Raw genomic sequence first — 25,675 nt, forward strand, 5'->3', positions numbered from 1 at the left:
TTCTTTCCTTTGCCAGTGCAGGGCATAAACTCAGGAACCAGGCACTGTCTCATAGCCTTTTCACTCAAGGTTGGCCCTCTATCACTTGAACCACAGCTCCACTTCCAGCCTTTTTTTTTTGATTAATTGTGGATATGAATCTCACACACTTTCCTGCTTGATCTGGTTTCAAGCTGCAATCCTCAAATCTCAGCCTCCAAAATATCTAGGATTATAGTCAGGAGCTCATGGCACCTGGTTTCTAGTCCTTTTTTGTCTTTTTCTTTTGTTTCATGGCCATGAGGTGGCCAGCATTGCTCTATTACAGTGTACTACTTCAGTGCAGGCCTCAGGGCCCACTAACTATGCACTGAAACCCTCCAAAGTAGTGAGTTAAAAATAACCCCTTTTCTCTTTATAAGTGGATCTTAAGTATTTGTCACAGTAATGGAGATCTGGTCAATGCAACATGAGAACTACAATTGGGTGCCCTGGCATCTTGTCTTTTGTCTTGACAGCAAGAATGCCTTTAACTGGAAGGCAAGAGGTCTATGGAGCAGGCACGTGATTAAGGACCACTTGGGGCTGTCTGTGAGGGATCTGAGAAGGTCTTTCATCACATAGTAATACAGGCTCAGCAATCTGACTGTAGGACCACAGAATGGGACAAGCCATGCACATTTGGGATGGCTCATATTTCAAATCCTATACAGGATTATCTTTGGAGCCAAGATCTCCAAGTCAGGAATTTCTTAGCCAGTGTACTGACTGTCTGGATTTACATCGAGGGCCCATCCCAGGCCATTTACCCATGACTATATATGGAGAGAGTAGGCCAGGGTCTTAGGTTACAAACATGGCTGCATTTTTCCTCCACAGAAATTGTGGGTTGAAAAGTTTCCACTAGAAGTGGGTACACTTGGTAATTGACATCTCTGAAACACAGAACCTTGGGAAATCCACCTTGAGTCCTTTCTGGAATGAGAAGAAGTATATGCAGAAGTGCATGAGCAAATGTGAACAAATGACTCAAGAGGTGAATGGGGGAATGCTACCATATGCAACGTATGCTGTTTCTTGTGGTGTAAATGTTCCTGCTGTGGACAACCGCAAGTCTGTGATTGCTTGTAAATTCCCCCCAAATGTAACAACTGGCAATAGTATGCCAGAAGTGAAAGAAAGAAAGAAAGAAAGAATAAATAAGTGCCTGAATGAATAAACAAATAGTTTAGTGTGACAGGAACATAATTGTGAAACATTACAAATTTTTCTTTTTATTCTTTAGTCTAATCTTCCATCCAGGTCTGAGCAGTCTAGTCATCCTATATGCTTTGCTTCAGAAAAAAAAGTGTGGTACATTGGAAAGGAAAGAATTGTGAGTTGTCTTCCTAGATTTTACATTTTGAAATAATTTTATTAGCAGGATAGAAATCTCTTTGGGACATTTAAACACTAATGTTTAAGACCGGGAAGTTGAGAGGAGTAACCACCATCTGTTCTTTGGAACAAAAACAAAATTGAAATGCTAGGGAAAGGCAAAACAAAACACTGGAGGAAAGGCTGGTAATATAATTGTTATATGGTCTCTAATACCCAGAAAGAGCTCTATGGAGGGTGCATGAGCTCCAGGAGATCTCTGGGATCTGAAAGCAGACATGACCTTTTTCTGGAGGAAATCCTAAGGCAACTGTAGAGAGAGAAGTTACAGAGTTGATGGAGTGATAGGCTCTCTGAAGGAATCCCTATTTCATTCAGCTGCATGTGATGATTTCTGGGTTTGCAGACAACCTAGAGAGACACAAGGGAGTTTGCAAACCTGAGATGGACAGATGGACTGGAGTGAAGCAGCTTGAGAAGCAGAGGATGATGGGAATCTCAGAGGAGGTGCCTGTGGATGGATCACATTGAAGCATCTGGTCATCTTACACAGAAAAGGTGGGCATCGGTGGCACACACCTGTGATTCTAGTTCATATGGAGGCTGAGATCTGAGGATCATGGTTCAAAGCCAGCCCACACATATAAATCCAACAGACTCACATTTATCTCCAATTAACCAGTAGAATTTGAGGAATGAGCTATGGCTCAAGTTCTAGAGCATCTTTTCTTTTCACCTTGAGACAAAATGCTAACCAAGAGCACCAGGTCCTGAGTTCAAGCCCCAGTACTGGCACAAACTAAAAAGAAAGAAAGAAAGAAAGGAAGACCAAGACTAGAGCAAAGGAGTAAGCTCTCACCTTGACTTAGATTGGTTGGTGCCATCATGGAAGAGTGTGAGGTTAAAATGAAATTGAATTACAGAGAAATTAAGTTAATAGATTCATTCTGAGGCCTCAATTGATGCACCATGATTGAAATTCCAGCTCTTTGATTTTAGACGAGGGGTCAATGATTTTTTTTTATAAATAGCCAAAGATAATATTTTAGCTTTTGAAGGCTGCATAGAGAGATACATCTTTTTTCTTCTCTCCCCTTGTGGTCTCATTCTCTTCCTCTTCATCCTTCTCACTTGTCTCTTTCTCCTCTTCTTCTGCCTCTTCCTCTTTCTCTTTTTCCACTTGACAAATGTCAACAGAATGCTTAACTCACAGATTTGATCAGAAGTGCTATCCCTTTGTGAGAAGCAGGAGCCTTCAAAGGCTGGAGAAAGTACCCATGATGTTAGTCCTGCTGCCCCCAATCAGTCATCCTAAAGCTGCCATCTCCGCAATACTTTCACCAAGCCAGGAAGACTGCTGTGAGAAGACTCAGTATAACAGGTCTTTGCTTAACAGGAAGATAACACTTTCTCTGGCCTCAGGCCACAAATGAAGCTTGTGTCTGGCCGGAGAATGAACTCTTGTTTCTTCCCACCTTTTTTTTAAAATTAATTACTAGTTTGCATCAATCAGTTGTACAAGGGAGTTTCACTTTGACATGGCCATACACATAGACAATGTGCCTTGTTCAGACTCACACTCTGTCAATCTTCCTCATCTTTCCTCCCAGCTCCTCAAACTGGCATGGCTGAATGCTACTGCTCCTTCAGTCTTTGATAAAAACAGGAGCAGTTCCCCATTGTTCCTGGGGAGCCAAGTCCTTCTCTAATTTGTCTCACTAACGCATTGGCCTCTCTCTATCTGTCCTGGCCTTTAAAGGACATTGTCCAGGACCCAAAAGTCCTGAAAATTCATGTAAGGGTTCAGCTGCCACTGGAAGGGTCACTGTTAGGGTCTCATAAATGCCTCTAAGTCTGCTGCCCTCACTATGAAAACAGATTGCCTCCACAGACTTTGTTTTGTTTTCCTTAATCTTTGATTTAATTTTGAAAGGCAACCTGGGGGCTCGGATGGAGAGACAGATCACACAGAGGTGGGGGGGGGAGGGGTGGATGGTGAGGTTGAAGGGAGCTTCTGATGCTCCAGCATATCCTCAGATTATGTCTCTGAGAGGAGTGCCAGGACACTTGTTTCTGCAAGGGGGTGGACCCTGGCCAGGCTGCTGTGCAGGTTTTGTACATAAACCATGAATGGATGAGAAACATCTGAAACTTGTGTTAGAAGGAGACTCAGTCCATGGCGCTCAGGGCACCTAGGTTATCATGTGATATGTGTGAGAATTATACATATGCTTGAGGTCACAGGCTGACCCTTCACCCTGGTCTCGGTCTTGGATGCTGGCCTCTGCCATCAACACAGTCCTGGACATAGCACTGTAGTCTCAGTCTCAGTGACTCTCGCAGACTGTATCTAAAATGTGTGGTCATCTCTGTTCCAAGTTCTACTTTGAACAAGGGACAGCCCAGGAGCTTTGTCTTTCTGTATAAATGAGAATACAGCCTGATGCCAGTGGCTCATGTCTATAAATCCTAACTACCCAGGAGGCTGAGATCTGAGGATTGTGGTTGAAACCAGGGCAGGAAAGTCCATGAGCCTCTTATTTCCAATTAACTGCCTCAAAAATCAAGAAGTAAAGCCATGGCTTATATAGTAGAGTGCTAGCCTTGAGCAGAAAAACACAAGAAGAGTGGCCAGACCCTGAGTTGAAGTCCACCCACCCCTTGCTCCCTAAAAAAAGATAGTACATTGGGGAAAAAGCTAAGAATTTTACTTCTCCAATTGGGAGGAAGGCAGATTTTATTTGTAGACTGTTTTCTGCAAAGCAGAGTGAGAGGGAAAGAGAAATTATCTTGCCTTCTCTTTTGAAATCCTAGGCAACTTGAATGCTCCTAAATGAATCACCATGCAGCAGTCAGCCCTTTGGGGTGTGTGTCCTTAAACCCTGTGGGTATGAGGATGGCCAAGTTTGGACTTTCTCCTAAAGGACTGTATGTGAAATTGAATATTGCAATGCAGGGTATGTCCTTGCTAAGCCAAGTCTTTAAGTCTCATCTGTGTGTTTGGAGGAGCACAGGGGATGACACCATGCTGGGTTGGGGCAGGCAGTGAAGGATGCAGAGCATGACTAGGCCTATTCAAGTAGATAAACACTTCTGACACCTAGAGCCCTGTGTGTCCACAGCTGCCACAAAACCATGGGTGGGCAGCTCACTTGTAGAGGCCTGGAGACATTTAGTGCCTTTAGTGCCCACTGCTCCCTTCCAGTTCTGGGTAAGCTGGCAAGGGTTTGTATGTCCTTGTGGATGCATCTGCTCTGGTAGTGCACTCCCTTGCCTGCTAGAGTCCTCTGTTGATGATCTTTTCCCCAAGTGATTGCTCTAAAATAGATCTAACCATGCTATTCTACCATTTAAAAGTTTCTAGTGGATCTCCATTGGGTATAGAGTAAATCACATCTCTTTGTTCTCTCTGCCTTCTTCAGTCACAGCACGCACGCATGGGCTGGGAAGGTGGCTCAGTGGTAGAGTTCTTGCCTTGTATGCATGAGGCCCTGGGTTCAATTCCTCAGCACCACATAAGCAGAAAAAGCTGGAAGTGGCACTGTGGCCCAAGTGGTAGAGTGCTCACCTTGCATTGAAGGGCTGAGGGACTGCCCAGGTCCAGACTTCAGGCCCCACGTCCAGCCAAAAACAAACAAACAGCACGCACACGCACGCACACACACACACACACACACACACACACACACACACACACACACACACACACACACACACACACACACACACACACACACACACACACACACACACACTCCAGGCATCAGTCCTGTTTTCTCTTCTGGAATGCCTTGGAGCATGGCTGACTTGCATCATCTGGTCAACCCTGGTCTCCCAGGCCAGCAGATGTCATCTCTAGGTTCTACATTCTGAAAATTGCAGGTTTTGTACTTGCTGCTGCTTTTCCTTCCCAGTCAATGCTCTCTTTATCTCTTGGCTCATACCTCCTGCACTTTTTCATCATCAGTCAAGGATTCATCTTCTCTCAGGCCCCAGTGACATATCAGCCAGCCTCTCTGTGACATTGTCTGACTTTCCTAGTCTGCCTAAGGTCCTCTTTCTCTGAGGTCACTTGAATTCTGGGTGCACCTTCAAAATAGAAACTGTTTTCTCCCTTTGTTACCAGATAAGTATCCATTTTTTGACTCAGCATCCATTTCTTGGGGGAAAGAAATGCTAATACTTAAAGATAGTAGAACAAGAACTTCATTTTCTTCAGTATTTGGACCATATTGGGACATCCATGACTAAGATTGCAGTTGGCTAAAGGATGGCACACCTATGCTATGGAATACTATACAGCTATTAAAAACTATGGATTAGAGTTATGTGGAATGACTGTAATATGTTGCTAAGTAGAACAATTTCCTGAGCAAGGAGAATGATATAATCATTTTGTATATGTGTGTGAGCATGTGTGTGTGTGTTAGTGTGTGTGAGAGAGAGAGAGAGAAGAAGAAAGGGAAGGAGGGAGGGAGGGAGAGAGAGAGCACAAGAGAGAGTGCAAGAGAAAGCACTCTGAGTCTCGAACTCAGAGCCTGGGATTTGTCCCTGAGCCTTTTTACTCAAGGCTAGCACTTAACATATCTCCACTTCTGGCTTTTTGGTGATTAATTAGAGATAAGAGCTTCAAGGGGGGGCTGGGAAGGTGGCTCAGTGGTAGAGCGCTTGCCTTGCATGCATGAGGCCCTGGGTTCAATTCCTCAGCACCACATAAGCAGAAAAAGCTGGAAGTGGCGCTGTGGCTCAAGTGGTAGAGCGCTAGTGGTGAGCTGAAGAGCTGAGGGACAGTACCCAGGCTCAGAGTTCAGGCCCATGATTGACAAAAAAAATAAAAAAGAGCCTCAAGGACTTTGCTTCTTGAGCTGGCTTCCAAATGTGATCCTCAGATCTTAGTCACCTGAGTAGCTAGGAGTGCAGGCTTGAGCCACAAGCACCCTGCTTATAATCATATTTTTTTAAAATGTAAGTAAATAAAGCAACTGCTCTAAGCGGTGTGTGTTTGCGCACAAGAAAGGAAAGTGTGTAAGGACTAATATCAGACTGCTAACATCAGTAACCTTGAGGGTGAGGTGGAAAATTGATGACGGAGAAAGATGATAGAGTTCTTTACTTTTCTTGCAATTTTGTATTCTGTGGCTTACTGCTATGAGCACATCATTCTCATGGAACTGAAAAAACATCTAACAGAAGGAAAAATGTTTGTCACTACTACAAAGGCTTACATTCTTATCCAGGGATGAGCCATTTCTATCCTCTTTCTCTTCTGAGGGAATAGAGACATGGCACAGGTGCACACTTCTCAGCAGCCATGATTCTGTAATATCCACAGAGAACAATATACTTTTTACTTCTACAATTTCAGCAATTCTTATCAGTAGTAGGAGACAGCACACTCCTTTATATGCTTGCCAGAACTGCCTGCTTATTAAAGTTTTAATATTTTGTCTATTTGGTGGGTAAAAATGCTTACAATTTGCTGGGCTGGGAAGGTGGCTCAGTGGTAGAGCACTTGCCTTGCATGCCTGAAGCCCTGGGTTCAATTCCCTAGCACCACATAAGCAAAAAGAAAAAAGCTGGAAGTGGCGCTGGGCTCAAGTGGTAGAGCGCTAGCCTTGAGCTGAAGAGCTGAGGGACAGTGCCCAGGCCCAGAGTTCAGGCCCCACAACCAGACCCCCCAAAAATGCTTATAATTTGAAAATTATGGGTGTTACCATACATATTTATAAGAGAAAAGCGTTTGCTTTTCTCTGTAGATTGGCTTACTGTATCCTGTGCTGATTTTTCTGTTTTCTTTCACTTATTTGAAAATACTTGCTCAATTTCATTTATGTTGTCAAATTTATGTGTACCCATTTATTGATAATGTTCATTCATTATTCTACTATATATTTTTAGCTCTGAGAGTTAGCACTGTAGTTTTTCAAAGATCATGTTCTTTGTTTTACTGTTTGTTCCTGGTGATTTTTTGTTTTCAATTTCAGTGCATTGATTTTGTTTTTTGTCTTTATATTTGTCATTTCTTTCTTGAATTTATTTTGCTATATTTCCTTAGTTCCTGAAATAACAGTTTGAATTACTGAGACATTTCCCCTCTATTTTTTAAAGTATGTAATTAGTCCTGTAAATGTCTTTGCCAGTACTTTGTTAGCTGTGTCCACAAAGTTTGGTGTGTTGTGGTTTCATCTTCATTTAGTTTGGGATATTTTTTATTTCCTTTGGGTCTTCCTCTTTAGCCATGGCTTATCAGCAGTGTATTGTTTAGGTTCCCAGTGCTGAGAGATTTTCCAGTTATTTTTATGTCATTGATTTCTAGTTTGGCTATAATGGTCAGAAGATATGCTGCATCTTTTCAATTTTCTTGAGTTTTTTGACATTTGTTTAATGACATGGGATGTGGTCTACTGTGGCATAGTCTCTGAGTACACTTGAAAGGCATCCATGCTTTGCTGTTTTTGAGTGGAGAATCCTATAAATGTTAATTCATTTCTGATGGTGATTGTGTTCACTTATTTTGTCCTTGATGATTTCCTGTCTAGTGTCTCTACCGATCTGTAAGAGAGAACTCATGTCTTCACATCTAGCTGTGATCTTTCAGTTCTGTGATGTTTGATACTCATTCTACACTTAGAATCAACACTGTCACAATTTTCTTTGCTCTGAAATAATATTCTATTTTGTAGAGACTCCTGCTTCCCATTGATTATTATTTAAGTAATACATAATTTCCATCTGGTTATTTTTAACTTGCTCATAGTGAATTTCTTGTAGAAGACAGTACATAGACACATCTTGTTTTAAAGTGTACTTTGCCAATTTCTGTCTTCTAGTGGCTATATCCAGATTATTTGCATTTAATTTAATTAGTAATACATAAGAGCTTGAGCTTATCATTGTATCTTTTCTTACTTCACTCTGTTTATTATTTCTCTCTTCTTTTTACTGCCTTCCCAGTTCAGCCTGCAGAGGTGGTGGGCAGTGTCAGACCCACAGCCATATAAAGCTGGTGAAAGCATGTGATTCATGACAGGGCAAACATACATGCTTCTCATGGCCTGCCCAAGGCATACCTGCCTGTATTGATCATTTGTTATCAATTACAATGTTATGAATATCCAAATGGCCCTTGGCAGAAAAGAAGTTGCTTACATCTTGAATGTTTTAAGTGTATCTTCTTTACAATATGGTTAACTCGTGATTACATAACATATGCATAATTTATTACACTCTATTGATATAATTTACTAGATCAAGTGACATGTAGAAACCTTATTACCCTCTACAAGCTTTGATCCTCGTACATTGCTAATTGTCATAAATGACTAATTCATATGCATTTAAAACCACTTGAGAAAATATTTTATTTTTTTGCTTTAACTGTCAAATACAACTCAGAAAACTAAAATGAAAAATCAACTGTATATAACCACGTATCTTCCTTCTTCATGTTCCTGGCAACTTTGATCATTTGCCATTTAGAGAAATTTTAAAAAACTTTTTGAAGCTTAGTCTGTTTGGAATATACTTTAAATTTCCCTTCAAAAAGGAATGGCTTGATTTCTTCTTCATTCTTTAGATACATGTCACTGGGACGATGGCTATGGGTTGATTTATATTTTAAAACAATTACAATATACTATGCCACTTCCTCTAACCTTCATGGTTTCTGATGTAAAATCTACTGCCATTCAGTTTGCTTTCCCCATTAGGTAATGTATTGCTTCTTTCAGGATTTTTTTTGTTAGTCTTTCATTTTCCTGGCTTCATGTTTCTTGTTATGGGTTTCTCTGGACTTACTCTCTTGGGGTTTAATCAGATTTTCAATCCATTGGTTTATGTCTCTTTCTAACCCTGTCCTATTCTTTCAGAACTGTAGTGTTGTGTACTTACCACTCTGTATCATAGTTCTGATATACCTGAGGTTCTGTTACATTATTTCAACATTTTTTATCTCTATGATTCAGATGGGTAATTTCTATTGTTTTACATTCAAGCCCAGTAACTCTTGATCCACTAAGTCTTTCATCTTGCTTAGTGTATTTTCAATTCTAAAATTTCCATTTGGCTCTTGTTTATAGCTTACATTTCTTGGGGGAAAAAACCCTATGCTTTAAACAACGTGTTTCCACTGCTTTTATGGCTACTCACTGAAGTACTTTTTGTGACATCTGATTTAGAATCTCTGTAAGATCATTCTAGCATATTTGGCATGGAAACGTTTCCCTCAGTATTAATTTCCTAGCACTGCTAGATCAAGGTCCCACAAACCAGACAGTTAAAAACTATCGGGATGTATTATCCACAGTTGTGGGGGGTGGAAAGCCACAGTCGAAGTGCTGTTGAGCTTGGCTATTTCTGAGGCTCCAGTGGCAAGTCTGTGCCGTGTCTCCTGTCCAGCTCTTGGTGACAGCTGGCAGCCTTAGTGTTTCCTGGATGACAGGCATATCACTCTTCACATGATATTCTCTATGTGACTCTATGTCTCTGTCTTAAAATAAGGACACAACTCATATTGGATTATTCCAGTATGACCTAGTTTCAACTAATTACTGAAAGACTGAAATTGGGGCTATGTCCATTTTACAATATGAGCCATGTCCATTTTAATATGCTAACTGCTAATTCTGCTTCTGTAAACCTGCTTGCTAACACTGACTCTTCCCCTCCCAGAAATAAGTTAAAAAGTTACAAAGTCCAGATGCAGGCCGGCCCAGGGACAAGGTCTGCAAACATAGGTATGTTCTTCTAAATCCCTGTTTAAAAACTCTCAGCAAGGGGGCTCAAAATAAAGACCATCTGGCGAGCCCAGCAAACTAGGGAGCCTGTAACTATGTGGACTTCCCTCCAGAGAAGCCTCCCCCCTTAGGGAACCAACTAGTTTTCAACAAGTGTTACAAAACTTCCCGTGCAGAGCTGAGCCAATCCTGGGGAGCCTGGGGTCTTATGCTAATCCTGTGGTTTTTGTCTTTAAAAGTGCCTGTAACCTCTGCTTGGGGCTTCCAGTCTGCCTTGGACGGGGAGCCCGTTTGCGCAAACGCCTAATAAAATCCTCTTGCTTGTTGCATCTGCTTGTTTGGAGTCTTGGTTCTTGGGGTGCCCTCCCATTGAAGAAAGCATCCCAGTGAGTCTGGGGTCTTTCAATTACATTTACACAGACTCTTATTTCCAAATAAGTACATGCTGTGCTTATAGGGATTAAGATTTCAACATACCTTTTAGATAGGATACAATTCAATCCATGACTATCTATTGCATTTTCTCATCCAGTTTGAGAACTTTCTACTTCATGGCATGGCAAGTTATTTTTAATTGAAGTCTGGGCTGTTTGGATATGATATGTATTGAGGCAGCCTTAGTCCAGTTGTGCTGCTGTAACAAAACACCACAGACAGACACACAGACACACAGACACACAAACACACACAGACACACACACACACACACAAACACACAGAGTGGTTTCTAATGGGCATTCATTTATTTTATCTCTGGAAGCTGAGAAGTCCAGGATCAATAGACCAGCCTCCAGTGAGTGTCTTATTAATGGAGAAGGGAGAGAAAGAAACTAGGAGTAGGAGATGGCTCACCCTTTTATAGTGAGCCCAGTGCTGTGGTAGTGGCAGCCATCCATACACACATGGCCTGACCACACCCCTCATTATGTCCCACCTCCAAGTACAGCTGCTCTAGAGATGGTTTCCAACACTTGTCTTCAACCATAGCAGGGACTCTGGATCTTATTTCAGCCTTCAATTTTTCTCTCTATTCCTCTTCTACCATTTGTCAGGGGAGGAGCCCTGCGTTACCTCTGCTGGGTGGTGTTGAAACGCCTGTCAACACCAGAGTTGCTGGAATTCTTCACTGTTCAAGGGTAGGGTGAGATATCTAATTTCCCTCTAGGCCTCCACTGATTTCTCCCTGGCTGTATATTGATGGGATGGGGTACCTCATTGGTGATCCTCACACAGCTTCCAGAAACACACAGAGCTAACTATCCTTATTACTTTTAACAGTCGTGAAAATTACAGCTCTCAATTTTCCCTGAAAACATCCATTGAGGAGAGGAGCCTTATGAGAGTCCAATGGGAAATAAGACCAGCATCTCCACTTAGTCTTCTCTGGTATGAGGGACTGGAGACTGTGGGGTGTGTGTGTGTGTATGTGTGTGTGTGTGTGTGTGTGTGTGTCTGTGTGTCTGTGTGTGTGTGTGTCTGTGTGTGTGTCTGTGTGTGTTACCGAGCAAATCACCCATTATGAATGAGTTTTCTATCTTGTCAGGCTATCTTCTTCCCTGACCCTTTGTCTTGGAACCTTTGGGGGCTATACCATCATTATTTAGGCACCCAGCTTTCTCATCCATAAATCTAGGATACACAAGTGAAAAGATAACCCAAGGCACTCACCACTGGGTCGTTCTGTGGGTCTTGAAATCCTAAATCAGATTTTCTTCTCTCCACCTTTCAGAGTCTTCTCATGGCTACTTTTATATAATACTGGTGTTGAATGATTCTTGTATCATTAGAATAAATCCTAGCTGTACATACTAAAACCTTCCTTCAATGTACCTCTAAATTTAATTTACTTACATTTTATTTAGAATTGCTACATTTGTATTCAAAAGTGAGCTGGCTTATGGATGCTCTGCGTATGCAAACAAGCATTCATGGTGTGTTTATGTGCCGTCAATTTTAGGAGCTTGTTTACCTCTTTGAGTGATTGGAGATGGTTTCCATATTTTCCTAATCTATGGGATGGTTTGCACAACATGGGCTGCATTCATATTGGATATTTAATAGGTATTCTCCACAAAGCCTCTGACTTGGGCACTGTCTCGGGGTGTCTTTCAGGCAGTTTTCTCTGTTCCTCTGGTTATCTAAGAGTCTTGCTTTACCCTCAGTCATGTTTGACATGTTTATTTTCAGGAAAATCACTATTTCACATTTTTTGGCAGCAATGTGTCTAGCATTCCCTAGTCATCTTAAATCTCTTTATAGTTCCAATACACTTCTTAAAATATTGAGCATTTGTGTTTTCTCTTTTTGACTCTTTGAAGGTTTGCCAGAAGTTTTATTAGAATTTTCAAATAATCAGGTTTTAGTTTGATCAGCTCCTTAGAAATTTTTCTTTGTAATGCATTCTTGTTTGCTTTAAACTACAGAGATTGAATCTTTATTCAATCTTGAAAAAAATGTCATAGTTTATGTAAGTTACTGAGTTAAATGTATCTTGGTTTATTTCTAGTCTTACTTTTGCAATAACAGTGTGTCACAGGTGGTCAAGTTTGTTTGGTTTTAGCTGAGCCTTGGTCCATATCCAATGGCATTTGATATGTAATGATCTGTATGTCTTTAATTGATAAATGATCTATAATTTTGACCTTTAGGTACCTTTGGGTAGTGCTTGAGAAATATTGTGATTAGTTTTTGTATTTATTATTTGTATTTATTATCATTCTCTTGTTAAATATTTCTAGCTTTGTCATCTTGGGGCTTGAGGGTGTATCTTATTAGGATCCTTATGTTGTCAAATTCAGTAAAGTTCTCCTCGGAGTCACATCCTCCTGGCCAGTCTTCACAAATATACGATGCTTGCTTTGTAGCTTATGAAGTCCCATAGATATCTATTGGTATATAATTGAATTTTCTCTCTTTTATGGGGTATGCTTCATGAGATAATTTGGTATTTGTTTGTTGACAATGGCATAAAGGTTTGAACTCAAGGTCTCATGGTTAATTGTCCTGATTGTTCTGCTGGCTCTCTACCACTTCAGCCCTGCTTTTGTTTGAGAGGGAAGCTTATAGAGTTTTCTGCCTAGGCTGGCCTCAAACCATAATCTCCCAATCTGAGCTTCCTGAATAATTAGAATTACAGGTGTGAGGCACTGTTTCCAGGTAGGTAAGATAATTCATAAGAGAGCTATGTGAATGTGTTCCATCATGCTCTTACTGTCTCAATTAAGAAAAAAATCTTTCCGGGTGCTGGTGGCTCACATCTGTAATCCTAGCAACTCAGGAGCTGAGATCTGAGGATCACGGTTCAAAGCCAGCCTGGGCAGGAAAGTCCATGAGACTCTTATCTCCAATAAACCACTAAAAAACAAGAAGTGGCGCTGTGGCTCAAGCGGTAGATTGCTCGCCTTGAGCTCAAGAGCCCAGGGAATAGTGCCCAAGCCCAGAGTTCAAGCCCCACGACTGAAAAAAAAAAAAACCCAAAACTTTAAGTAGTTGAACAAAGGAATTGTCATTAACTAAAACAGTTGGTGAAAACAAAGCTTACTGTCTCACTTTTCTGAAATTTGTGTTTTGTTTCCCTGTGTATGTTAATTTTTTGCTGTTGATTGATGACTGTTAGTGTTTACCAGTAGCATTTCTCCTTGTTTTCCAATGCAGCTATGAGCTTATTCTTATATTTATCTTTCTTCTGTCATTGTAATAAGATTTGACAGGAAGGAGAGATATGTATGAATATTCAGCCTACCATCTTGAACTTGAAGCTCTTTGTTTTTAAAGAAAAGACATCATAGATACAAATCCTAATCTTTTCTTCCAGGTTTCCTGGTGAAAGACCCGAGCTGTAGTTATTTTCCATAGAAAGTTCAGAGACCTTCTGTTTACAATTCTGTATTGAGAGAGTTTTCTGGTGCCCTTTGTGGGCAAAGTAGAAATCTGTGTCATGAAACATGTCATTTCCATCCAAGCTTAAAAAGACAATGCCTGACATGATTTGCTGATTTCCTGATGTGTTTCTATAGTCACTGCCTTGCTCAATCATATATCTATCTTCCATAAATTTTTAGCTACTTTTAGATTTTAAATTAGTTTTTAAAATTATGTTAAGCAGTTATACAAAGCGGTTTCAATGCAACAAGTCAGCGTATGAATACATCTTAATGCATCTTAATCAGTGACACTCCTTCCATGCTTTGCTCCCATCTCTCCTAACCTTACTTATCCCCTGGATTGACCTGGTTCAATTTTCACATATGTATATTGAATATTATGGCTATATTTCCCACTACTTTTTCTCCATTTGCTTTACCTCCCCTACCTCCTGACAAACCATTCTCTATCTTGACACAAATGGACTCTTTTTAAAAGTAGCAGATCAAGTTGCTATCCTGCTCAGTAGCATGTCTGGTCACTTAGGTAGCTGGGGGAACCATCTTTTAAGGCCTTAGCAGAGCATTCGGGGTGCTTACCTTCCTAGCCTAAGTTCCGTTCCTCACATTCCTCTCCTCTGCTCCTGGAATCTTTGAACCTATGAATCCCCTCCCATCCTGTTCTCCACAGGAATCAGTATGTACTCTCAATCCCCTAACTTTCCTCCTGCAGCTGCTCTTTCCCAGCTGCCTGGCTGAAGTCTAGGCTCATCTTTCAAGGCTGAATCATTGACACATCAATGTCAAGGTCAAGGTCAATACCTCTCTGACATCTTCCCTCTGTAACAATGTCTGTTCATTCTATGACCTTGGTTACTGTCTCCTTCTACTAGAGATAAGAGTGTGTGTGCCTGGCTTCTCCAGGAGCTCAGGGGTCTCTTTTGAGGATGAGATTGTGCCTAGTTCATCTCTGTGTTCCTAAGGCCTGGAAAAAAGTCTACCACATGGAAAATGTTGTCAATACATACTGAATAGAATGAGATTTTTGGAACAGGGTAAGGACGTAGCAGCTAGCAGGGATGAAGAACACAGGTGCTGGGAGGATTTTCTGATGAAAAATCAAAATATCTTATTTGAGCCAGAACTGAGAGCAGCTCCTTTTTGCTTCAGAGAAATGGATTTGACATAGAAAACAGTCTTGGCAAATTCTCCCTCCCATCTGCCTAGGTAGAGAACAAATAAAAGGCAAGTTTTTCCTGAGCCCTGTGTTGAGGAAAGGGTCCAATCCTCTAGTTTTTCCGGTTATGCTTACCTACATTTGGGGAGAGGGGAAAGAGGGAGGCTAGGCCAAGAAGAAAAGTCTGGGAGACTCTTATCGCCAATGAAGCACCAAAGAGTCATAACTGAATGTATGGCTCAAGTGGAAGAGATCAGTCTTGAAAAGATAAAGCCTGAGTTCAAGTCCCAGTACTGGTACCGAAAATGAATGACTGAGTAAAGAAACAAATAAGTAAATATACAAGTAAATATACAAATAAGTAAATATACAGTCATAACTGAATGTATGGCTCAAGTGGAAGAGATCAGTCTTGAAAAGATAAAGCCTGAGTTCAAGTCCCAGTACTGGCACCGAAAATGAATGACTGAGTAAAGAAACAAATAAGTAAATATACAAAGGGTGATGGAATTTGATTATAACACAGCTGTTTAAATTAACCACACATAGTCCACTTGAAATAGAAAGAAATTGAATTTCAAAGGATTACTGAGCTGCATATGCCTGAAATCCCCCTAGTTTCTACTCTCTTCAAACAGAACCTTGATCCTCACATTGCAGCCTCCTGAACAGCTGGGATTATAAGCATGAGTGCCCACCGAGTGCCCAGCTCCAAGTTTCATCGATTTAGATGATCTGACAGGTAAAAGGAAGAGAGTCACAAAATGGTGAATTTAGGGCACTTTTGTAAGTTCTCCTCTGTAAAATAAAGATAAGAGTATTATCCGCCTCCAGACTTTCTAGGAAGTTCCAGTGCAGCAATGAAAGGGAGGCCCTGGGCACAAAGCTTGACAGATGGTTGCTGTTCTTGTTTTCTCACACACCGAGAAGCAATGCTGCTATGGCCACCAGCTCCTGGCAGTTGAGAGCCCGGCTATGCAGAGAGTACCTACTTGGAATTCTCCCCACATCCTGGTTTGTTAATGCAGTATTAAATTAAGACCCATTCATTTCTTGTGGAGGCAAGCCTTCCAAAGGATGTGGAATCTGAAGCTTCTTCTCCGGAATGAACGTTGCATGGAACCACTTGATCTTGAGAATAGTCAATGCTAGATCCACAGTGGAGACAACTCACTGCTTTTTTCTGGGGGTGGCCAGGCTGCGTGACTGCGGCCACCTCCTGTTTCGGGGCTGAAGCTCAAGAGCATTTTCCCAGCAGTGACTCATCCCAAGGCTGTAGTCCCCAGCACTCAAGGTGCACATGCAGTGAACATTTGATGCTGATGATAAACTGGTGGTAGAGATAAGATGGTGCCTGCCAAAGGATCTGGACTTCTCTTAGGAGTTGCTCAGAGCAGTCTAGTGACAATGCCTAGTGGGTGACAGAGGAGGGGGCTGGGAGAGTCCTCATCAAGGAGCAGAAGCTGCCCTTGACTGGCAGAGGTTTGTCTGGAACAGAGTTGGGAGTGATGAAGGGCAGCTGACCCACACCTATATCTCCTTAGTGTTGAGTTTTATGGCTGAGTCAAAGGGCTCAGGGGGCAATGTCATGTCAAAATGTACCAAACCAAATTCAGGGAGGAAAGGAGACTCTGGTTTATATGCTGATTTAGGGAGTGTTTCACAATCAGCAAGTGATGCCTCAGAGTTCAATCACAGCTGCCAGCTATGAGTCCTAAAATAAGGCACTTGGAGTTGCACCCTGTTTCAGATGAAAGTGACTTATGAAAGCCATCACTTCAATGGCCAAGTTCACAAAGGTAGAATTCTTTAAAATGTATTTGTTCAAGCCAATACTGTGGCTTGAACTCAGGGCCTGGAAACTGTACCTCAACTTTTTAAACTCAAGGTTGGCATCCTACTGCTTGAGTTACAGTTTCAGCTTGAGCTTTTTTTGCTAGTTAACTGAGGATAAGAGTCTCACTGACATTCCTGGCTGATCTAATGTTAAGCCATGATCATTAGATCTCAGCCTCCAGGCTAGCCAGGTTTACAGGTGTGAGCAACCAGTGATCAGTTGTTTTTCTTTTTATTCAGTTAGATAAACATCTGAAATTTGTTACTAGAAACAAACCTTCCTTTTGTCTACCTCCATAAGACACAACTTTCATCTCTTTAGCCTGTTGTATAGCTATTGCTCTTCTTTAAATAATGAGAGAAACTGCTTCTTTGTTTCTCCATTTGGGTCAGGATCTACAGTTTCCTACTGTAAATGGTATAGATTTCACTCTTTTAAAAAATCTTTATTGTAAGGGTGATGAACAAGAGGGTTATAGTTACATAAGTAAGCTAAGGTAATGAGTACATTTCTTTTTAAACAATCTTACCCTCTCCCTCATTTATTCCTGCTTACCCCTCCTTACTCCCCATCCTAAGCTGTATAGTTCATTTCCAACATAGTGTCAAGTGAGTATTGGTTCATCCTTTGTCCTGCTGTTTCTGTAATTCCCTTTCCCTTCCACAGATTGGATAAATTTATATACAAGACAAAGGGTACAGGAAACTAAAACAGAAAAAGAAAACTGCACATGGACATTAAAAAGAGCCTCTTGTTTCCAGTTCTTGGGGTTCATGTTGATATGTTTCATTGTATATGGTCCTATGCACTTAGCATGGGCTATTGAGATTCCCTGTTAAGAATAACATAGACATATTCTAGTTATCACAAATGAGGGAAACCAGGCAGCCTTCTTTTCTTTGGGCCTGGCTTGCTTCACTTAATATAATTTTTTCCAGGCCTTTCCATTTCCTTACAAATGGGGCAATGCCATTCTTTCTGATGGGAGCATAGAACTCCATTGTGTATATATACCACATCTTCTTGAACCATTCATCTTCTGAAGGACAACTTCCCCATTAACAAGTGGGCTAAAGACTTAAAGAGAGACTTCTCAGAAGAAGAATTAAGAATGGACAACAGATACATAAAGAGATGCTCAACATCTCTGGTCATAAAAGAAATGAAAACCAAAACAACATTGTGATTCCACCTCACCCCAGTTAGAATGGCCATTTTCAACAAATCAAAAAAGACACTATGTTGAAAATGAACTTTATAACTTGCGGGGGGGGGGGAAGAGTTGTGGAGGTGGGGAGGGAAGGGATGGTTGGAGAAAAACAAAGGAGGAGGTAACAATGTTTGATAGGAAATGTACTTATTACCTTACTCATGTAACTGCAACTCCTCTGTACAGTATTTTTACAATAAAAATCTATACAAAAAAGACCAAAAATTAAAGCTACCAGTACAACTATGTTCATTGCAGCACTATTTACCATAGCTAAGATATGGAACCAAGCTAGATTTCACTCTTTTACTTCTTCCCTCTTCCTTCTCTTTCCAACAGATTGTGAAGATTTGATCTGGAATCTCCTGAGAAAGCCCACACATCATGCTTATGCTCCTGAGTGTGATGTTATTAGGATTTAGGAGTAGGATCTGGTGGGAGGGCTTCTCTTCATCAGAGGTGTGCACTCAAAGGAAACTGTGTAATCCTGGATGCTGCAGCTTCCTCCCTTTTGATTCCTGGCCCTGAGATGTACAGTTTTGCTCTACTATGTGCTTCTACCATAATGTGCACTTCCCTACCCCAAACAATGAGCCCAACTGATCATAGACTGAAACCTTCCATCACTATATGCCAAAATAACACCTTTTTCTCTGTGTAAATTTGTTATCTGTGAGAGAAACATAATGATTCTGTCTTATGGTTATTTTTCATGTGCTGCAATTGTTCTACTTTTTGCTTTATTGTACTTAGCAGTTCCCTTTAGATTGTCATTTTGTTGCTTTTCATTACAATCCAATGCTAAACTATCTGCCATTTGTATAAATTTCCATTGAAGAAGAAAGTACACACTTCATGTCCCCATGAGAACTGATACCCACATTATAGGATTTAGACATCTTGCATGAATGAAAATATCTATTTGGTCTTTAAACATAATTGATAACTTCGTGGAGTAAAGACATTAGGTTGGGTCCTTTCAATGTGGATGTTTCAGCTTGGGTAATTCATACTCAATTTTCAGTTTCACAACTTCTCCCATTATTCTTCAGTCCCCCCCCCCTTTCTTTCTTTCTCTCTCCCTTTCTTTCTCTCTCTTTCTTTCTTTCTCTCTCTCTCTCTTTCTTTCTTTCTTTCTTTCTTTCTTTCTCTTTCTTCCCTTTCTTCCCTCCTTCTATCCTTCCTTCCTTTCTTGCCGGTATCCCTGAGCTCTTGTACTCAAGGCTAGCACTCTACCATTTTGAGCCACAGCACCACTTCCTGTATTCTGGTGGTTCATTGGAGATAAGAGTCTCATGGACTTTTCAGCCTAGGCTGGCTTTGAACTATGTTCCTCATATCTCAGCCTCCTGAGCACCTAGTGAAATAAGGAGGCCAGGTCTGGCCAGTGTCATATTGGCCACATGGATGGTAGGGTTTGGCATCTTGTCTTCATTCTAGGGGAAGGAACTCCCCCCCCCCCCCATCACCTGCCTCGCAGGTAATGGGCGTGCTCGGACCCTTGGAGGCAGCGGCAGGCACTTGGCTGATAGGTTACTGAATCTGTCATTCTAGTTCCTGGCACTGAGGATCTGCCCCCTGCGCCAACCTATTTTAGGCCGGAACCAGCCTAGCCACTGGGCTCCATGCCTGTGTGTCTCCTTGATCGTGTCCTGTGTCCTGTGTCCTGGCTCGTCTCCAGTCATCATGGAGTCCCAATTCAGCTCTCCAATGGAGCTGAGTTGGCTTGTTGGTATTGTTCTTGTTATTTCTTTCCTCTTTAGCATGTTTCCTAGCTGGGTTATGCGTATTTGTGTGCTGCAGGCCTTTCTAACAACTGGTGACATGAAGCATGTTATCTGTATAATAAAGACTCCAATATTCTATATTTTAAAATGTGGCTTCTGGGATGATTTACCTTACAACATTAGGATGACAGGTGGGAGCCACCAGCTTCCAGATAGTCCTATCTTCCTGAAACTCCTATTGCTTAGACTTCTGGATTTGCCCTCTAAAATCTTGTGTTTTCCTCCCTATTTTCATCTCTGTCTTTTTCCTCATTTTTTTTCTAGGAGATTTATTTCCACTTTATCTTTGAGTTCAGGAGATACTAGTTGTTGTTCTGTTACTTTTTGACAACAATTTTCTTCTCCATCCTGTAATTACTCTACCCTGTGATTCCTCCTTCCTGTGGGGGAGATCACCATCTCCTCCTCACCCGCAAATGGCTTCTATTTCTTCCAAGTTGCTCTTTTGCTCATGCTTGTTCAGGTTCTGTCTTTCACACTGACGTTTGCTCAAGTGTGTCTCACCTAGTTTCAAGGCTGAAACTTGATGTTGTGTTTGCTGGAGTTGTTCAATGCAGACATCTCTTAAGTGTTCTTTGAGGAACTTCAATGTCAGTACATAGAGTTTTTCTTGTGGGGTTGTCAGAAGATCTAGAAAAGATCTTTCTTTGTTCTGCTGGGCATTCTGGGAGCTAAGGGAAGGACAAAGGCTTGGGGGTGTGGCTCAACAGTGAAATGTAAACTTTCACTAAACCCCCTGCTCTCCATGGTTCTTGGAGTTCTTCAATGCTGTTCTTTTTTTTTTTTGGCCAGAAGAATTTGTTCTCTGTAGGGGGGAAGAAGGAAGGGACTGGGATCTTGCTGTTCTTGGACAGACTTTGTTTTCCTTGAGTTTTAATCTTCATTTCCATCAGAACCAAGTGCATGTGTTTTATACACAAAATTTAACTTAAAAAAATCATACATAATACATGCTTATTGCCAAAAGATGAGAAAATATAGTTAAGGGGAGAGAAAGAATTTGCCATCAGGGTAATAATGTTGTCACCTTAGGGGAAACTTTATTAATATCACAGAGGTAGACCTAGAATTTTATGTAGATGAATTACTCTAACTAAATGATACAAATATACAATAATTGGGAATCAATACAATATTTTAACTTATTTTCTCATTTAACAATATATTATAATGATTTCCAAGTCAGTAAATATATTTCTAAAATTATTTTTAGTGGTTCATGCTATTTTATGAACTATTTCAAAATATAGTTATATGTTCCAGTTCTTCATTATGTAGGATTTGTCCATCATCAGTATTTCAGGATCATAGTAAAAGACATGGAAGAACCTTCAGATTCCCAGAGCTCTTTCTAATCCTTGGTTATTTCCTTAGGATAAATAAATACCCCAAACCACTGCACTGAAAGTTTATTTATTAAAATTCTTTTAATTCACATTACCCAAGAGAGGCTAGCTTTTCAAATCTTTGCTGATTTGATTATTAGATTTCAAAAGAACTCTCCCTTGATAGGCCCAAATCTGTGTTGCTAAGGTTTTGATGTGTGTCCTGGATTACTGCCCAGGCAGAGTCTTACTTCTGGGCCCTGTGTATTTCTTATTTTCTGAACAGACCTCACAGTAAGGTTAAGATACAGCTACACTTCCTTGTGCAGAAATGCAACTACCGTTTGGTTTGTTCAACTATGTTTAACTCCTCCTGGTTGTCCCCTACTTCCAACTCAGCAGAAGGAAACCCACTTTTGAGTCAATGCAACTTCCTGCTCAGCTGCTTCACTTCCAGATGATACATATTCACTCTTGCTCTGCCTCCCATTGCTGTGATCTGTTTCCTCCTCCTTGGCATCATGGTCTTTGCCTGGACCCTGGGTACCTGCGGCAGCTGTCCAAACCCTGCCCCGGCAGAAGCCTAAGTTCTTTTAAAGTTCTTTTTTAAGCACATTGAAAGTGACAATTGTTTATCTAGCAAATGAAAAGTTGAAGGTCTTTCAGAGCTCAGTTTTACAAATTAAAACTAAGCAACAATTGCTCACCCTAGACTAGATGGTTCACAGAGGGGATGTTTATTAGAACTTTTCAGAGTGCTTGAAAAACCCTGATGCCCCGGGGAAACTTCTCAGAGTTCAGAACTCTTGAGGTGGGTCTCAGGAACCTGAATATTTTAAAGCTCCCACATGATTCTCCTGGGTAGCCAGGATAGAGAAATACTGTTGTGGACCTGGCTCCCTAGTCCTTTCCGGGGCCATCCACCTGCCCTCACTAACGCCCCTAGTACCTGAGGACATAACTGGGGTCTGCCTCCGAGAGTTCAAATGGTTCAAAAGGTTGCTGCCATCCTGGCTTCATACTTGCACCCTGAGTTTTGGAGACAGAAGGTCTGAGCTGACTATGGATTCCTCTTCATTTGTCTTGGCAAGCTGGAGAGGAAACTGCAAACGGAACTGGCTGTAGGCAGAGAGGGAGACTGCCTTCCACCCCGGTCCTCATTAGCCGGTGTGGGAGGTTTCCTCTGAGGCTGGAGTCTGTCAAGGATCAATATGTTGCAACATATGTTTTACAGCTTCCCGAGGTCTCTGATAAATCTCTTGAGAGTTCTTTATTTGTCTTTTTCTCCCCCTAAGGTTATGCAGCCAAATGTTTTCCTTGGTGTACAGATGCGATGAGGCAGGAAGCTCATTTCCATCTGAAATTGGCTTCTGAGATAGAGAGTTCCAGGGGAACACCGTAGTTGCTCCCACCAGCAGGACCAGGTAGGTGTGGCTAGCAGGCAGTGGGCGGGGCTAGCAGGAGCTGGGAGGTGATGCAGTGGGCAGGGTTGACAGATGCTTGGAGGTCAGGCAGTGAGCAGGGCTAGCAGGCAGTGGGCGGGGCTGGTAAAGGCTGGGAGGTCAGGCAGTGGGTGGGGCTGGCAGTCAGTAGGCGGGGCTGGTAGATGCTGGGAGGTCAGGCAATGGGCCTGGTGGGCTATGGGTGGGGGCAGGGCTCTCCAGGGTTTGGGAGGTGTTGTTTGGTGCTTTCCTTCACAGGTGCATAGTTTAACTTTGCGTGTGCACAGCATTGCAATGGAATTAGGCGTATATCTTGCCCCCAGAACAGTACAGATAGCAGAAAGGATAACTAGCTACCTTTATTTCTAACAGTCAGTGCCTGCCAGTCAGAGCCCTGATGAGATAGTAACAGGATTAACAAAGCCTCACTTGTTTGGCGCCCCACATAAGCTTGGTCCTTTAAAATGCTGCATTCTCCACAAGAACAGAGTATATGATGCTTTGTTGCTGGCCAGAACCAACCACAGCTCCTGAGGCCCTGTTATAATGGCAGCCCCTGAGGCTGACCCCCAATTACCAAGTTTAAATCTGCAATCTCACGAGGTCCCCAGTGGTTCCTGTATAGACGGAAATCATTGTTACACAGACATGGAAAAAGGCTCAGTAGAAACAGGTTCAGCTTGCTGAAGGCTAGGGCGAGCCTTCCACAAGTTACATGGAGATGCGAAACTACATCCTGGTTCCCAGACCTGCTTGTTCCACATGGTGCTCTGGGGATCCTCAGGATTCACTCAGCTGATTCTGGGAAAGGCTACCCTGTGGCACCGCAGAAGGGTGAGCACTAGAGAAGGAACAGCCTTGGGATTCCAGATTTCAGATGGAGAAGCAGCCAGCAGGGCTTCCTGGAAGAGGGGTGTTATTGTAGGGATGATAGATGTATGTGAAGGCCCAGGATCCTCAATCTGCAGCACCATGGTAAGTGGCAGAGCCTTTAGAAGGTGGAGCCTCAGGGGACGTCTTCAGGTTGTTGGAAGCATGCTTTTGAAAGGGGTCCTAGTCCCTTCCTTTTGTTTCCCCTTTGTTTTCTGGCCATAGGGTGAGCAGCTTTATTCTTCCATATACCTCTGATTGATGCTCTGCACCATGACTGGCCTAAAAGACACAAGACCAACTGAGGATGGACCAAAACTTCCAAAGCCATGAGCCACAGCCAACCTTTCTTGTTGTAAATTGATTTCTTACAGGAAAGTCGGAAGAACTAGCAAAACAAGGTGTGTGTGTGTGTGTGTGTGTGTGTGTGTATCTGTCTGAGGTCGCCAAAGTCTGGAAAAAAGAGTCTCACTCAAGCCCACATTTTCTTGGTGTCTGAGCTTACCCACAGAGGTGGCCATGGATGCAACAAAGGGCGCCACTTAAAGGGATGGCAGTAATTCAGGAAGTCATGGTTACCTCGTAGCCTGAGACTTCGGAGGGAACAATCTCACAGCTTCATCTCTGCCAGTGGAGTTCTCAGAAATGACCTAAAATGTAAGTGATCTGGGCCTTGGGCCCTGACTGCCTGGGTTTGAGGGCCTCTTTTCTCTCATGATTCCTTTCTGACCCACATTCTCATTTGCTGTGTGCAGAGAAGGACTCACATAGCCAATGGGCCTTGGACACAGAATCCCTTCTTTGGGTAATAACTGACAGTCCAATTGGAGGCTGTAATGTAATTTTGGCCCAATTCCCTAGTTTTATCTTGGCTGTCAAGCATCCCAAAATATAAATATTCTAACAATGTTGGCATCTATGAAGGATAAAAACCAATTTAGGGATCTGGGAATTTTGTGCAATATGAATTAACACCCTAGGTGTGAAGACCAGGGTATCTTGTCAGGTTGGTTTTTGCCTTCAGCTTTTAAGAGAGGGAAGTAGCCAGGTTATAGGTGGCATGATTTTACAGTTGGGATTTTTTTTTGTTGGTGGTGTTGGTGGTTTTTGTAGGTCGTGGGGCTTGAACTCTGGGCTTGGGTGCCATCCCTGCGCTCTTCAGCTCAAAGCGAGCGCTCTACCACTTAAGCCACATTGCCACTTCCGGTTTTCTAGTGGTTTATTGGAGATACAAGTCTCACATGGACTTTCCTGCCCGGGCTGGCTTTGAACTATGATCCTCAGATCTCAGCCTCCTGAGTAGCTAGGATTACAGGCGTGAGCCACCAGCACCTGGCATTGGGATTGGTTTTGTAGTCAGGAAATGTTTATCTATGTGTCCAGCTAGTTTCAGGAAGACAAACAGTTGATCTTATTCATGAGACAAAGAATTGGAACAGGGAGAAGCTGTGTGTGCTCTTGGCCAAGTAAGCTGAGATGCTGTCCTTGAGCCTTCCCCAAGCCTTATGGGGAAGGGGAGCCTTGGCAATCAATTGTTTTTTAACCATTGTTGCTTCCTTCAGCCTGGGGCCTAGGAAAACCAATCGCTATGTCATCATGCTGGAATTTCTATATACAGAGGCTTCAGAGGAACTGTGCTAGGAAAGAAGGAAGAGTGGAATAAATGCTTAAGTAGCAATTGCATAGAAAGCACCTTGAGTTTTCTTGAGTTCCATAGTGATAAATAGCAGTTTTTTAAAAGCCAAGTTTTTCCCCCAGATGCTCTTATTTATGTTCTATATAAGACCACAAAACACAAATTTTCCAAAAGTTATCATTGCAGTAGACATCATATTATTCTAATAAATGACCTGGAGCAGAAGGTATGGATGCCATCATGCATTCTCTAGCTACTATGATTTAACTCTAGGAGAGACAGGGCAGTGCAGTGAAGAAGCCTTGGTCTCAGCCTGTGAGGAGAATATGTACTTAGAACCAGCTAAGGTGGAGATCCCCAGGCCCTCCCTCTACAAGTTACGGAATCAGATCTGGGTCTGCAGCAGGGTAGGGCTAGTGAGTCTGTATACTGACCTT

At 42.0% G+C, this 25,675-nt stretch overlaps 2 long non-coding RNA genes across 2 annotated transcripts in view; one reads left to right on the top strand and one right to left on the bottom strand.

The window, feature by feature from the left end:
- Positions 1–14,638, bottom strand: part of LOC138813178 (uncharacterized) — a 47,894-nt gene extending 33,256 nt beyond the window's left edge. The window contains exons 1-2 of the long non-coding RNA XR_011367737.1: positions 14,555–14,638; positions 6,582–6,673 (exon numbers count right to left, since the gene is read on the bottom strand). This is a non-coding gene — a long non-coding RNA (uncharacterized lncRNA). The remainder of the gene's footprint in view (positions 1–6,581; positions 6,674–14,554) is intronic.
- A 7,976-nt stretch (positions 14,639–22,614) lies between these two features.
- Positions 22,615–25,244, top strand: LOC138813177 (uncharacterized). The gene is made up of 3 exons (XR_011367736.1): positions 22,615–22,714; positions 23,828–24,003; positions 25,165–25,244. It is a non-coding gene; the product is annotated as an uncharacterized lncRNA (long non-coding RNA).
- The last annotated feature ends 431 nt before the right edge of the window (positions 25,245–25,675 follow it).

This window comes from Dipodomys merriami, unplaced genomic scaffold (genome assembly GCF_024711535.1).
Source record: "Dipodomys merriami isolate MVZ:Mamm:240054 unplaced genomic scaffold, mDipMer1.0.p SCAF_59, whole genome shotgun sequence".
NCBI lineage: Eukaryota > Metazoa > Chordata > Mammalia > Rodentia > Heteromyidae > Dipodomys > Dipodomys merriami.